Source organism: Eucyclogobius newberryi, unplaced genomic scaffold (assembly GCF_026437365.1).
Source record: "Eucyclogobius newberryi isolate DKJ021-1_F unplaced genomic scaffold, fEucNew1.0.hap1 SCAF_5, whole genome shotgun sequence".
Taxonomy (NCBI): Eukaryota; Metazoa; Chordata; class Actinopteri; order Gobiiformes; family Gobiidae; genus Eucyclogobius; species Eucyclogobius newberryi.
In genome coordinates this window covers 3,443,061-3,456,940 of record NW_027316167.1, presented here as the reverse complement: position 1 = coordinate 3,456,940, position 13,880 = coordinate 3,443,061, and positions in this window count along the sequence as shown.

Here is a 13,880-nt window from a genome sequence, read left to right as displayed (position 1 = left end):
GACTCCACCTGTCAAAAGAAAGTCATTCACCGATATTTAAAATATAGATTTAAAACGGGCATTCTCCCATCAGAAGCTCCAAGAATGAGGCAGAATCTTGGGTCAGGAAAAGTTGAAGCATCAGGCAGTTCAGACAGAGCAGTCACACAGGGCCTCCACAGGGCCCGAGGGCCCCACGCAGCCCCTTGATCCTCCCCACGAGGTTATTGTACTGTTTGTCACATATTGCTCACATTGCTACAACTTTATACTGTGGAGGGCCAATTTGTATGGACCTTTGAGATGGTTTTACATATTCTCTATATTATAATGTTTCATGAGTCATAAAGCGCAAAAACGACTTCAGAGTATGGCACAGACTGACTACCATCATTATTAGACTTTAAGCCACTACAAGCTTTGAACCCTGCGACCCATACAACAGTTCGGTTAATTTATAGATTTTTACTGGCTACCTGCCACTGGGGGGCACTCTAGCAGAAAGCACAAGCGTTTGGCTCACTGTAGAAGAAGAGACAGTGGTTTCTGAAAGTCAAGCTTCAAAACGCTGTGTGTTTCATCACAATCAGACTCGTATTCACAGAGAAATGAGTCTAATGAGGAAGTGACTCTAGACGCAGTTAAACACAAAGTCACACGTGGAGCACATGTGATATACGGGTCTGCAGTTTAGAACCTGCAGCAGTGAAACACAAAGTCACACTCACCCTCACCTCACCAGCCCCCTCACCCTCATCAGCCCCCTCACCCTCATCAGCCCCCTCACCCTCATCAGCCCCTCACCCTCATCAGCCCCTCACCCTCACCAGCCCCCTCACCCTCATCAGCCCCCTCACCCTCATCAGCCCCTCACCCTCACCAGCCCCCTCACCCTCACCAGCCCCCTCACCCTCACCAGCCCCCTCACCCTCATCAGCCCCCTCACCCTCATCAGCCCCCTCACCCTCATCAGCCCCTCACCCTCACCAGCCCCCTCACCCTCACCAGCCCCCTCACCCTCACCAGCCCCCTCACCCTCACCAGCCCCCTCACCCTCACCAGCCCCTCACCCTCACCAGCCCCTCACCCTCACCAGCCCCTCACCCTCACCAGCCCCCTCACCAGCCCCCTCACCAGCCCCCTCACCCTCACCAGCCCCCTCACCCTCACCAGCCCCTCACCCTCACCAGCCCCCTCACCCTCACCAGCCCCCTCACCCTCACCAGCCCCCTCACCAGCCCCCTCACCCTCACCAGCCCCCTCACCCTCACCAGCACCTCACCCTCACCAGCACCTCACCCTCACCAGCCCCCTCACCCTCACCAGCCCCCTCACCCTCACCAGCCCCCTCACCCTCACCAGCACCCTCACCAGCACCCTCACCCTCACCAGCACCCTCACCCTCACCAGCCCCCTCACCCTCACCAGCCCCTCACCCTCACCAGCCCCCTCACCCTCACCAGCCCCCTCACCCTCATCAGCCCCTCACCCTCACCAGCCCCCTCACCCTCACCAGCCCCCTCACCAGCCCCCTCACCAGCACCTCACCCTCACCTCACCCACACCAGCCCCTCACCCTCACCAGCCCCCTCACCCTCACCAGCACCTCACCCTCACCAGCACCTCACCCTCACCAGCCCCCTCACCCTCACCAGCCCCTCACCCTCACCAGCCCCCTCACCCTCACCAGCCCCCTCACCCTCACCAGCCCCTCACCCTCACCAGCCCCCTCACCCTCACCAGCCCCCTCACCAGCCCCCTCACCCTCACCAGCACCTCACCCTCACCAGCCCCCTCACCCTCACCAGCACCTCACCCTCACCAGCCCCCTCACCCTCACCAGCACCTCACCCTCACCAGCACCCTCACCCTCACCAGCCCCCTCACCCTCACCAGCCCCCTCACCCTCACCAGCACCCTCACCAGCCCCCTCACCAGCACCTCACCCTCACCCTCACCAGCCCCCTCACCCTCACCAGCCCCCTCACCCTCACCAGCCCCCTCACCCTCACCAGCCCCTCACCCTCACCCTCACCTCACCCTCACCAGCACCTCACCCTCACCAGCCCCCTCACCCTCACCAGCCCCCTCACCCTCACCTAACCCTCACCAGCACCTCACCCTCACCAGCACCTCACCCTCACCAGCCTCCTCACCCTCACCAGCCCCCTCACCTCACCCTCACCAGCACCTCACCCTCACCAGCCCCTCACCCTCACCCTCACCAGCCCCTCACCCTCACCCTCACCAGCACCCTCACCCTCACCAGCCCCCTCACCCTCACCAGCACCTCACCCTCACCAGCCCCCTCACCCTCACCAGCCCCTCACCCTCACCAGCCCCCTCACCCTCACCAGCCCCCTCACCCTCACCAGCCCCCTCACCCTCACCAGCACCTCACCCTCACCAGCACCCTCACCCTCACCAGCCCCCTCACCCTCACCAGCCCCCTCACCCTCACCAGCACCTCACCCTCACCAGCCCCCTCACCAGCACCTCACCCTCACCAGCACCCTCACCCTCACCAGCCCCCTCACCCTCACCAGCCCCCTCACCCTCACCAGCACCCTCACCAGCCCCCTCACCAGCACCTCACCCTCACCCTCACCAGCCCCCTCACCCTCACCAGCCCCCTCACCCTCACCAGCCCCCTCACCCTCACCAGCACCTCACCCTCACCAGCCCCCTCACCCTCACCTCACCCTCACCAGCACCTCACCCTCACCAGCACCTCACCCTCACCAGCCCCCTCACCCTCACCAGCCCCCTCACCCTCACCTCACCCTCACCAGCCCCTCACCAGCCCCTCACCAGCCCCTCACCAGCCCCTCACCCTCACCAGCCCCTCACCAGCACCTCACCCTCACCAGCCCCTCACCCTCACCAGCCCCTCACCAGCCCCTCACCAGCCCCTCACCAGCCCCTCACCCTCACCAGCCCCTCACCCTCACCAGCCCCTCACCATAGAGCTATAACTATCCCGTGTAGAGCATTAGCAGCTCCCATTACAACTTTACTCAGCTAATTGTGAGGTTCATCCAGGCCAAGTCCTGAGGGGGAGTTAAGACCCTTAGGGCCCGGGTAAGGATAAGGCTTGAACTATGGCCTTAGCAACACCATGACAACACAAAGCTAAGCCTGCAGAACAGAGAGAACCAGAGAGAACAGTTTTACTGTTGGTGGAGCAGATAAAACCATGACTGACAGAACATGTCATCATCAGGATCTAACTCACAGCACATGATCTGAAACATCAAGAACTAAAACAGACTAAATCACCAAAGATATTTGAATCCATGTCTTATGAAAGAAGTCTCAGCTGGAATGTTCTTATTCACAGCTTTACACAATAAGTCAGAGTAATGATGTCATCGCTGCACAAGCTTTAAAAGAGTGAATAAATTTGCAAGAATATTTTACCTCCAAGATTGTGATACTATTATTATTATTTATTACTATTATTTTATGTATTATTATTGTTTGTATTATGTATTATTATTGTATTTATTATTAATAATTATCATTATTATTATTTATTGTTATTATTTTATGTATTATTATTAATCATTTGTATTATCATTATTATTGATTTATTTATTACTGTTATTATTATTTATTTATTTTATTATTATCATCTAATGATTATATTACATTGATTGTTAATGATTTCAGATCATTCTAGAGTCAAGAGTGATCCTGCAATTTAAAAACCAAATTAAGAAATGAAAAACGGTGACATCACAATATATCAGTGATAGAATCTTCAATCTAAACCCCTCACACAAGCTAGCATTGCAGGAGCTATTTAGGGAAAGCTAACAGTATCACTGACTCGGAGCACGGGCCACACGCACCACAAACCTCTTTATCTCGCAAACACATCAACGTAACGAACACGCGTGTGCGGCCCCCGGCCCCCGGAGCCGATACAGCAGATACTACACCAGAGGGAGAGGAAAACAGAGACGCATTAGCAACAGTCGCCGCACGCAAAACACACCGCCGCCGCCGCTTTACTCTCAGCTGATCGATCATCATTTCCCTTCTTTTTGGACAAGCATTTCTGAACTTATCTAAAGCTACCTAGCAACAGTCATGCTCGCCCAGGGCAGATGTGACTCGCCGACTCACTAGCACCCTCGTGTGTCAGAACGGTTTATCGCAGACCTACACTAGCACCCTCGTGTGTCAGAACGGTTTATCGCAGACCTACACTAGCACCCTCGTGTGTCAGAACGGTTTATCGCAGACCTACACTAGCACCCTCGTGTGTCAGAACGGTTTATTGCAGACCTACACTAGCACCCTCGTGTGTCAGAACGGTTTATCGCAGACCTACAGTAGCACCCTCGTGTGTCAGAACGGTTTATCGCAGACCTACAGTAGCACCCTCGTGTGTCAGAACGGTTTATCGCAGACCTACACTAGCACCCTCGTGTGTCAGAACGGTTTATCGCAGACCTACACTAGCACCCTCGTGTGTCAGAACGGTTTATCGCAGACCTACACTAGCACCCTCGTGTGTCAGAACGGTTTATCGCAGACCTACACTAGCACCCTCGTGTGTCAGAACGGTTTATTGCAGACCTACACTAGCACCCTCGTGTGTCAGAACGGTTTATCGCAGACCTACACTAGCACCCTCGTGTGTCAGAACGGTTTATCGCAGACCTACAGTAGCACCCTCGTGTGTCAGAACGGTTTATCGCAGACCTACACTAGCACCCTCGTGTGTCAGAACGGTTTATCGCAGACCTACACTAGCACCCTCGTGTGTCAGAACGGTTTATTGCAGACCTACACTAGCACCCTCGTGTGTCAGAACTGTTTATCGCAGACCTACACTAGCACCCTCGTGTGTCAGAACGGTTTATCGCAGACCTACACTAGCACCCTCGTGTGTCAGAACGGTTTATCGCAGACCTACACTAGCACCCTCGTGTGTCAGAACGGTTTATCGCAGACCTACACTAGCACCCTCGTGTGTCAGAACGGTTTATCGCAGACCTACACTAGCACCCTCGTGTGTCAGAACGGTTTATCGCAGACCTACACTAGCACCCTCGTGTGTCAGAACGGTTTATTGCAGACCTACACTAGCACCCTCGTGTGTCAGAACGGTTTATCGCAGACCTACACTAGCACCCTCGTGTGTCAGAACGGTTTATCGCAGACCTACAGTAGCACCCTCGTGTGTCAGAACGGTTTATCGCAGACCTACACTAGCACCCTCGTGTGTCAGAACGGTTTATCGCAGACCTACACTAGCACCCTCGTGTGTCAGAACGGTTTATTGCAGACCTACACTAGCACCCTCGTGTGTCAGAACTGTTTATCGCAGACCTACACTAGCACCCTCGTGTGTCAGAACGGTTTATCGCAGACCTACACTAGCACCCTCGTGTGTCAGAACGGTTTATCGCAGACCTACACTAGCACCCTCGTGTGTCAGAACGGTTTATCGCAGACCTACACTAGCACCCTCGTGTGTCAGAACGGTTTATCGCAGACCTACACTAGCACCCTCGTGTGTCAGAACGGTTTATCGCAGACCTACAGACGCAGATCGTGATCCAATAAACCTACTACGCACGTCACGAAAAAAGCGTATTCTATATTTTATGCTTCTCGTACTGTGCGTATATCGTTGTTAAGGACACAGCTTGTAATACACGTTTTACGCCGCGTACGAGTGTCAACACCGCCACATGGGATCGAATACAATGAAGTATAAAAGCGGGAAAGCAAATATCTGATCATATTCCACGTGCGTTTTGCATCATCCAGCAGTGTATTATTATGTTCTCTTTTTTACTACTCGAGTCATTCATTATTATTATTTCAGTGGTCGACTCGTCACTGAGTTTATCATTTTATTGTATATTGAGATGTTTGTGTTTTTAACCAAATACAAGTGGAAATATGATCTTAACTCTAACGCTAGAACGTGAATGAATTTATATTTTTTATCTGTGTTTGGATTCTGATATGATGATCAAAATAAGACGATGCATATTTCTTCAAGTATCGTGCAGTGACTTTTATGGACGCTAAGCAGACTTCAATATTTGTGGAAAACATTTTCACGCAAAAAGTGAAAACTAAAAGGGTCCATCTGGAAGCCCGGTCTCACACGCCAAGAGCGACTGCCCATGATACTGAGGGCGGAGCATGAACGGGCCTCTGGACACGCCCACAGTACTGCTCAGCTGCCTGTAGGAGGTCCAGCAGCAGAAGTGAAGGGGAAACGGGCCTGACCGCACGCTCCTGACCGAGGCCTGACCGCACGCTCCTGCTCCTGACCGAGGCCTGACCGCACGCTCCTGACCGAGGCCTGACCGCATGCTCCTGCTCCAGACCGAGGCCTGACCGCACGCTCCTGCTCCTGACCGAGGCCTGACCGCACGCTCCTGACCGAGGCCTGACCGCATGCTCCTGCTCCTGACCGAGGCCTGACCGCACGCTCCTGACCGAGGCCTGACCGCATGCTCCTGCTCCAGACCGAGGCCTGACCGCACGCTCCTGCTCCTGACCGAGGCCTGACCGCATGCTCCTGCTCCTGACCGAGGCCTGACCGCTCCTGCTCCAGACCGAGGCCTGACCGCACGCTCCTGCCCCTGACCGAGGCCTGACCGCTCCTGCTCCAGACCGAGGCCTGACCGCTCCTGCCCGAGGCCTGACCGCACGCTCCTGACCAAGGCCTGACCGCACGCTCCAGACCGAGGCCTGACAGCATGCTCCTGCTCCAGACCGAGGCCTGACCGCACGCTCCTGCTCAAGACCGAGGCCTGACCGCACGCTCCTGCTCCAGACTGAGGCCTGACCGCTCCTGCTCCAGACCGAGGCCTGACCGCTCCTGCTCCAGACCGAGGCCTGACCGCTCCTGCCCGAGGCCTGACCGCACGCTCCTGCTCCAGACCGAGGCCTGACCGCTCCTGCTCCAGACTGAGGCCTGACCGCTCCTGCTCCAGACCGAGGCCTGACCGCTCCTGCCCGAGGCCTGACCGCACGCTCCTGCTCCAGACCGAGGCCTGACCGCTCCTGCTCCAGACCGAGGCCTGACCGCTCCTGCTCCAGACCGAAGCCTGACAGCACGCTCCTGCTCCTGACCGAGGCCTGACCGCACGCTCCTGCTCCAGACCGAGGCCTGACCGCTCCTGCTCCTGCTCCAGACCGAGGCCTGACCGCTCCTGCTCCTGACCGAAGCCTGACCGCACGCTCCTGCTCCTGACCGAGGCCTGACCGCTCCTGCTCCAGACCGAGGCCTGACCGCTCCTGCTCCTGCTCCAGACCGAGGCCTGACCGCTCCTGCTCCTGACCGAAGCCTGACCGCACGCTCCTGCTCCTGACCGAGGCCTGACCGCTCCTGCTCCAGACCGAGGCCTGACCGCTCCTGCTCCTGCTCCAGACCGAGGCCTGACCGCTCCTGCTCCAGACCGAGGCCTGACCGCTCCTGCTCCTGACCGAAGCCTGACCGCACGCTCCTGCTCCTGACCGAGGCCTGACCGCTCCTGCTCCAGACAGAGGCCTGACCGCACGCTCCTGCTCCAGACCGAGGCCTGACCGCTCCTGCCCGAGGCCTGACCGCACGCTCCTGCTCCAGACCGAGGCCTGACCGCTCCTGCTCCAGACCGAGGCCTGACCGCACGCTCCTGACCGCAGAGTTTAAGTTACAAACAGTAAAATACCTCCGGCTGTGACACTTCTAGATTTAATTTTACTGTTTTCTGAAAAGTCCAGAAAACAATAAAAGTCGACGCTTATTTTATTGCTCCATTTGTCTCAAATAAACCGATTAATCGCTGCAGCCTCAATCTACCTCATGTTTAGCTTCTGTAGGTCACATTTACACGTCCAAAACACACTCGCATGATGATGCTGCAAATGACGTCTGCAAGACCGAGTAACGTGCAGAGTAACGTGCAGAGTAACGTGCAGAGTAACGTGCAGAGTAACGGTCACGGTGATATTCCTAATCACGTTTGTCCTCTTGTTCATCATCATCCTCCTCATCCTCACCTGTCACTCACATCCAGCGCAGACGCTCCGCTTCATCCACAGCGCGTTTCTACGTCACTGATGGATTAGCCTGTTAGCTTCCTAGTGGCTAACAAACAAACAACTAGCACCTTTCTCTGAGTAAATGCACTTCCGTGAGCGTGACATCGCGCTGAACGTCGTGACAATCATCACACATGTCTTGTACAAGTATCAAATGCGTAACTGAACGTAACATCCGGGGTAAAAAGCGTAATTGTACCTGATGACATTAGCTTGTTAGCCGCTAATGCTGATTCCGGGGCTGAGAGCGGAGCCAGCGCGCGGCCTGCGCGGTGCGTCGCGTCCTCCTCTCGCGCACGTAGAGGCGGCCAGAGGCGAAGTACGCGCGGGGGTCTCGCGAACGGCAGGCGAACGGCTCAATGCGCGGGGCGGTCACACGGACGAGGCTCGCGGGGCTCGCGGGGCTCGTGGCGGGTGCATGGTGCTGCTGCTGCGTCCTTCTGTCCGACCTGTGTCTGAGCTGTGCCCGCGATACATCCTTCATCTGCCGCGGAGGGAGGGCGTCTGCGCACGGAAGCGCACGGAAGCGACGAGGCGCGAGCTCCAGGCGCGAGCTGATGACACGCCACGCGCTGCTCCCTCTGCACCAGGTACAAGTACAAGTACTCACTATGTACAAGTACTCACTATATATGACATGTATATTCACGTGTACTCTGAGTATTCTACCTGCTTGTACAAGTACTCAGTATGACATATTATATTCACGTGCAGTGAGTGATTCAAGTATGTTTTTAATTGTCTAATAAATACATTTGTTAACTTGACTCTTTGTTGAAGATAGTCTATTCTAGAGGAGCGACTGGAGGAGGAGCGACTGAATGAGGAGGAGGAGCGACTGGAGGAGGAGCGACTGAATGAGGAGGAGGAGCGACTGGAGGAGGAGCGACTGAATGAGGAGGAGCGACTGGAGGAGGAGCGACTGAATGAGGAGGAGCGACTGAATGAGGAGGAGGAGCGACTGGAGGAGGAGGAGGAGCGACTGGAGGAGGAGCGACTGAATGAGGAGGAGGAGCGACTGCATGAGGAGGAGGAGCGACTGGAGGAGGAGCGACTGAATGAGGAGGAGCGACTGGAGGAGGAGGAGGAGCGACTGAATGAGGAGGAGCGACTGAATGAGGAGGAGCGACTGAATGAGGAGGAGCGACTGAATGAGGAGGAGCGACTGAATGAGGAGGAGGAGCGACTGGAGGAGGAGGAGGAGCGACTGGAGGAGGAGCGACTGCATGAGGAGGAGGAGCGACTGGAGGAGGAGCGACTGAATGAGGAGGAGGAGCGACTGGAGGAGGAGCGACTGAATGAGGAGGAGCGACTGCATGAGGAGGAGCGACTGAATGAGGAGGAGCGACTGAATGAGGAGGAGCGACTGAATGAGGAGGAGGAGCGACTGGAGGAGGAGCGACTGAATGAGGAGGAGCGACTGGAGGAGGAGCGACTGAATGAGGAGCGACTGCATGAGGAGGAGGAGCGACTGGAGGAGGAGCGACTGGAGGAGGAGCGATTGAATGAGGAGGAGGAGCGACTGGAGGAGGAGCGACTGAATGAGGAGGAGGAGCGACTGGAGGAGGAGCGACTGAATGAGGAGGAGCGACTGCATGAGGAGGAGGAGCGACTGGAGGAGGAGCGACTGGAGGAGGAGCGACTGAATGAGGAGGAGGAGCGACTGGAGGAGGAGCGACTGAATGAGGAGGAGGAGCGACTGGAGGAGGAGCGACTGAATGAGGAGGAGGAGCGACTGGAGGAGGAGCGACTGAATGAGGAGGAGCGACTGGAGGAGGAGCGACTGAATGAGGAGGAGGAGCGACTGAATGAGGAGGAGGAGCGACTGGAGGAGGAGCGACTGAATGAGGAGGAGGAGCGACTGGAGGAGGAGCGACTGAATGAGGAGGAGCGACTGAATGAGGAGGAGCGACTGAATGAGGAGGAGCGACTGGAGGAGGAGGAGGAGCGACTGGAGGAGGAGCGACTGGAGGAGGAGCGACTGCATGAGGAGCGACTGGAGGAGGAGGAGCGACTGGAGGTGGAGGAGGAGCGACTGGAGGAGGAGCGACTGAATGAGGAGGAGGAGCGACTGGAGGAGGAGCGACTGAATGAGGAGGAGGAGCGACTGGAGGAGGAGCGACTGGAGGAGGAGGAGGAGGAGCGACTGGAGGAGGAGCGACTGAATGAGGAGGAGCGACTGGAGGAGGAGCGACTGAATGAGGAGGAGGAGCGACTGGAGGAGGAGCAGCGACTGGAGGAGGAGCAGCGACTGGAGGAGGAGCAGCGACTGGAGGAGGAGCGACTGGAGGAGGAGGAGGAGCGACTGGAGGAGCGACTGAATGAGGAGGAGGAGCGACTGGAGGAGGAGCGACTGAATGAGGAGGAGGAGCGACTGGAGGAGGAGGAGCGACTGGAGGAGGAGGAGCGACTGAATGAGGAGGAGCGACTGGAGGAGGAGGAGGAGCGACTGGAGGAGAGGCGACTGAATGAGGAGGAGGAGCGACTGGAGGAGGAGCGACTGAATGAGGAGGAGGAGCGACTGGAGGAGCGACTGAATGAGGAGGAGGAGCGACTGGAGGAGGAGCGACTGGAGGAGGAGGAGGAGCGACTGGAGGAGCGACTGAATGAGGAGGAGGAGCGACTGGAGGAGGAGCGACTGAATGAGGAGGAGGAGCGACTGGAGGAGGAGGAGCGACTGGAGGAGGAGGAGCGACTGGAGGAGGAGGAGGAGCGACTGAATGAGGAGCGACTGGAGGAGGAGGAGGAGCGACTGGAGGAGAGGCGACTGAATGAGGAGGAGGAGCGACTGGAGGAGGAGCGACTGAATGAGGAGGAGGAGCGACTGAATGAGGAGGAGCGACTGGAGGAGGAGGAGCAGCGACTGGAGGAGGAGGAGCGACTGGAGGAGGAGGAGCGACTGGAGGAGGAGGAGGAGCGGCCACAGGAGGAAGAGCGGCCCGGAGGAATAGGAGCGACTGAATGAGGAGGAGGAGCGACTGGAGGAGGAGCGACTGGAGGAGGAGGAGCGACTGGAGGAGGAGGAGCGACTGGAGGAGGAGGAGCGACTGAATGAGGAGCGACTGGAGGAGGAGGAGCGACTGAATGAGGAGCGACTGGAGGAGGAGGAGGAGCGACTGGAGGAGAGGCGACTGAATGAGGAGGAGGAGCGACTGGAGGAGGAGCGACTGAATGAGGAGGAGGAGCGACTGGAGGAGGAGCGACTGAATGAGGAGCAGCGACTGGAGGAGGAGGAGCGACTGGAGGAGGAGGAGCGACTGGAGGAGGAGGAGGAGCGGCCACAGGAGGAAGAGCGGCCCGGAGGAATAGGAGCGACTGAATGAGGAGGAGGAGCGACTGGAGGAGGAGGAGCGACTGAATGAGGAGGAGCGACTGGAGGAGGAGGAGCGGCTGGAGGAGGAGGAGGAGCGACCACAGGAGGAGGAGCAGCCCGGAGGAAGAGGAGCGACTGAAGGAGGCGGAGGAGCGGCCCAGAGGAGGAGCGACGGAAAGAGGAGTGACCACAGGAGGAGCGACTGGAGGAGTGGCGGCCCACAGGAGGAGAAGGAGGGGCTGTAGGAGGAGGAGTGGCCCACAGGAGGAGGAGGAGGGGCTGTAGGAGGAGGAGTGGCCCACAGGAGGAGGAGGAGGGGCTGTAGGAGGAGGAGTGGCCCACAGGAGGAGGAGGAGCGACTGGAGGAGGAGGAGTGGCCCACAGGAGGAGGAGGAGCGACTGGAGGAGGAGGAGCGACTGAATGAGGAGCGACTGGAGGAGGAGGAGGAGCGACTGGAGGAGAGGCGACTGAATGAGGAGGAGGAGCGACTGGAGGAGGAGCGACTGAATGAGGAGGAGGAGCGACTGGAGGAGGAGCGACTGAATGAGGAGGAGCGACTGGAGGAGGAGGAGCAGCGACTGGAGGAGGAGGAGTGACTGGAGGAGGAGGAGCGACTGGAGGAGGAGGAGGAGCGGCCACAGGAGGAAGAGCGGCCCGGAGGAATAGGAGCGACTGAATGAGGAGGAGGAGCGACTGGAGGAGGAGGAGCGACTGAATGAGGAGGAGCGACTGGAGGAGGAGGAGCGGCTGGAGGAGGAGGAGCGACCACAGGAGGAGGAGCAGCCCGGAGGAAGAGGAGCGACTGAAGGAGGCGGAGGAGCGGCCCAGAGGAGGAGCGACGGAAAGAGGAGTGACCACAGGAGGAGCGACTGGAGGAGTGGCGGCCCACAGGAGGAGGAGGAGGGGCTGTAGGAGGAGGAGTGGCCCACAGGAGGAGGAGGAGGGGCTGTAGGAGGAGGAGTGGCCCACAGGAGGAGGAGGAGCGACTGGAGGAGGAGGAGTGGCCCACAGGAGGAGGAGGAGCGACTGGAGGAGGAGGAGTGGCCCACAGGAGGAGGAGGAGGGGCTGTAGGAGGAGGAGTGGCCCACAGGAGGAGGAGGAGGGGCTGTAGGAGGAGGAGTGGCCCACAGGAGGAGGAGGAGGGGCTGTAGGAGGAGGAGTGGCCCACAGGAGGAGGAGGAGGGGCTGTAGGAGGAGGAGTGGCCCACAGGAGGAGGAGGGGCTGTAGGAGGAGGAGTGGCCCACAGGAGGAGGAGGAGGGGCTGTAGGAGGAGGAGTGGCCCACAGGAGGAGGAGGAGGGGCTGTAGGAGGAGGAGTGGCCCACAGGAGGAGGAGGAGGGGCTGTAGGAGGAGGAGTGGCCTACAGGAGGAGGAGGAGGGGCTGTAGGAGGAGGAGGCGCAGCAGGGTTAAGGAGGCGGGTCCTTTAGGGCCCTTGCGTCTCCTCAAACCAGCACCACAGACCGTGACAATAATAAAGTTATATTGTACATATATATATATATATATAATATATATATATTATCCAAGAAATTAAACTAAACCATATCCAGTGTAAACTTTGAGTGAGAATATTTAAAGGTTGAAGTGTAAATCACAGACAGAAGAAAGAGAACAGGCTTTATTCATACTGTACATACAAAACTGACAGAAGTATTAAAATAACTTTGCATTTCTATTTTTTACATTGAAACGTCTCTTTTGTCCACACGCTGGAGACGCCGAGCGAGAAACAAGAACAAATGTACAATTCCTTTTGTTCAACCGGATTGAGTTCAGCAGTGAAACACTTTTATTCAGGTTATATTCCATCAAACGTTTTGTCATTTTTTACATTTTCATGCCACCAATTTCCCTACGTCGTTTACTACTGATTGAAAGTGTAAATATGAGCGTTTTTTAAAGGGCCCTACACTACATCACTCCTGCTGTGTGTGTGTGTATGTGTATGTGTATGTGTGTATGTGTGTATGTGTGTGTGTATGTGTATGTGTGTATGTGTATGTGTGTGTGTGTATGTGTGTGTGTATGTGTGTATGTGTGTATGTGTGTATGTGTGTATGTGTATGTGTATGTGTATGTGTGTGTGTGTGTGTGTGTGTGTGTGTGTGTGTGTGTGTGTGTGTGTGTGTGTGTGTGTGTGTGTGTGTGTGTGTGTGTGTGTGTGTGTGTGTGTGTGTGTAAAAAATAATCACCACCAGCATAATACAAAATAAGTTATTATAATACCAGGATCTGTGTCGAGTTACAGTGGCTCATATTCAGGACTCATAATCACCATCATGTCCCATTGATAAAAGTACATTTCACTTTGGGCTAAAACCATCCTGAAATATGTTAAAACCTGTGAAATAATCAAACTCTGCGTTATATTAAACATCTGGACACTTTCCATGTGCACGCTGACATACGTGACCTCTACGACCTCTACGAAGACCTGTACGTGACTTCTACGAAGACCTGTACGTGACCTCTACGAAGACCTGTACGTGACCTCTACGAAGACCTGTACGTGACCTCTACGAT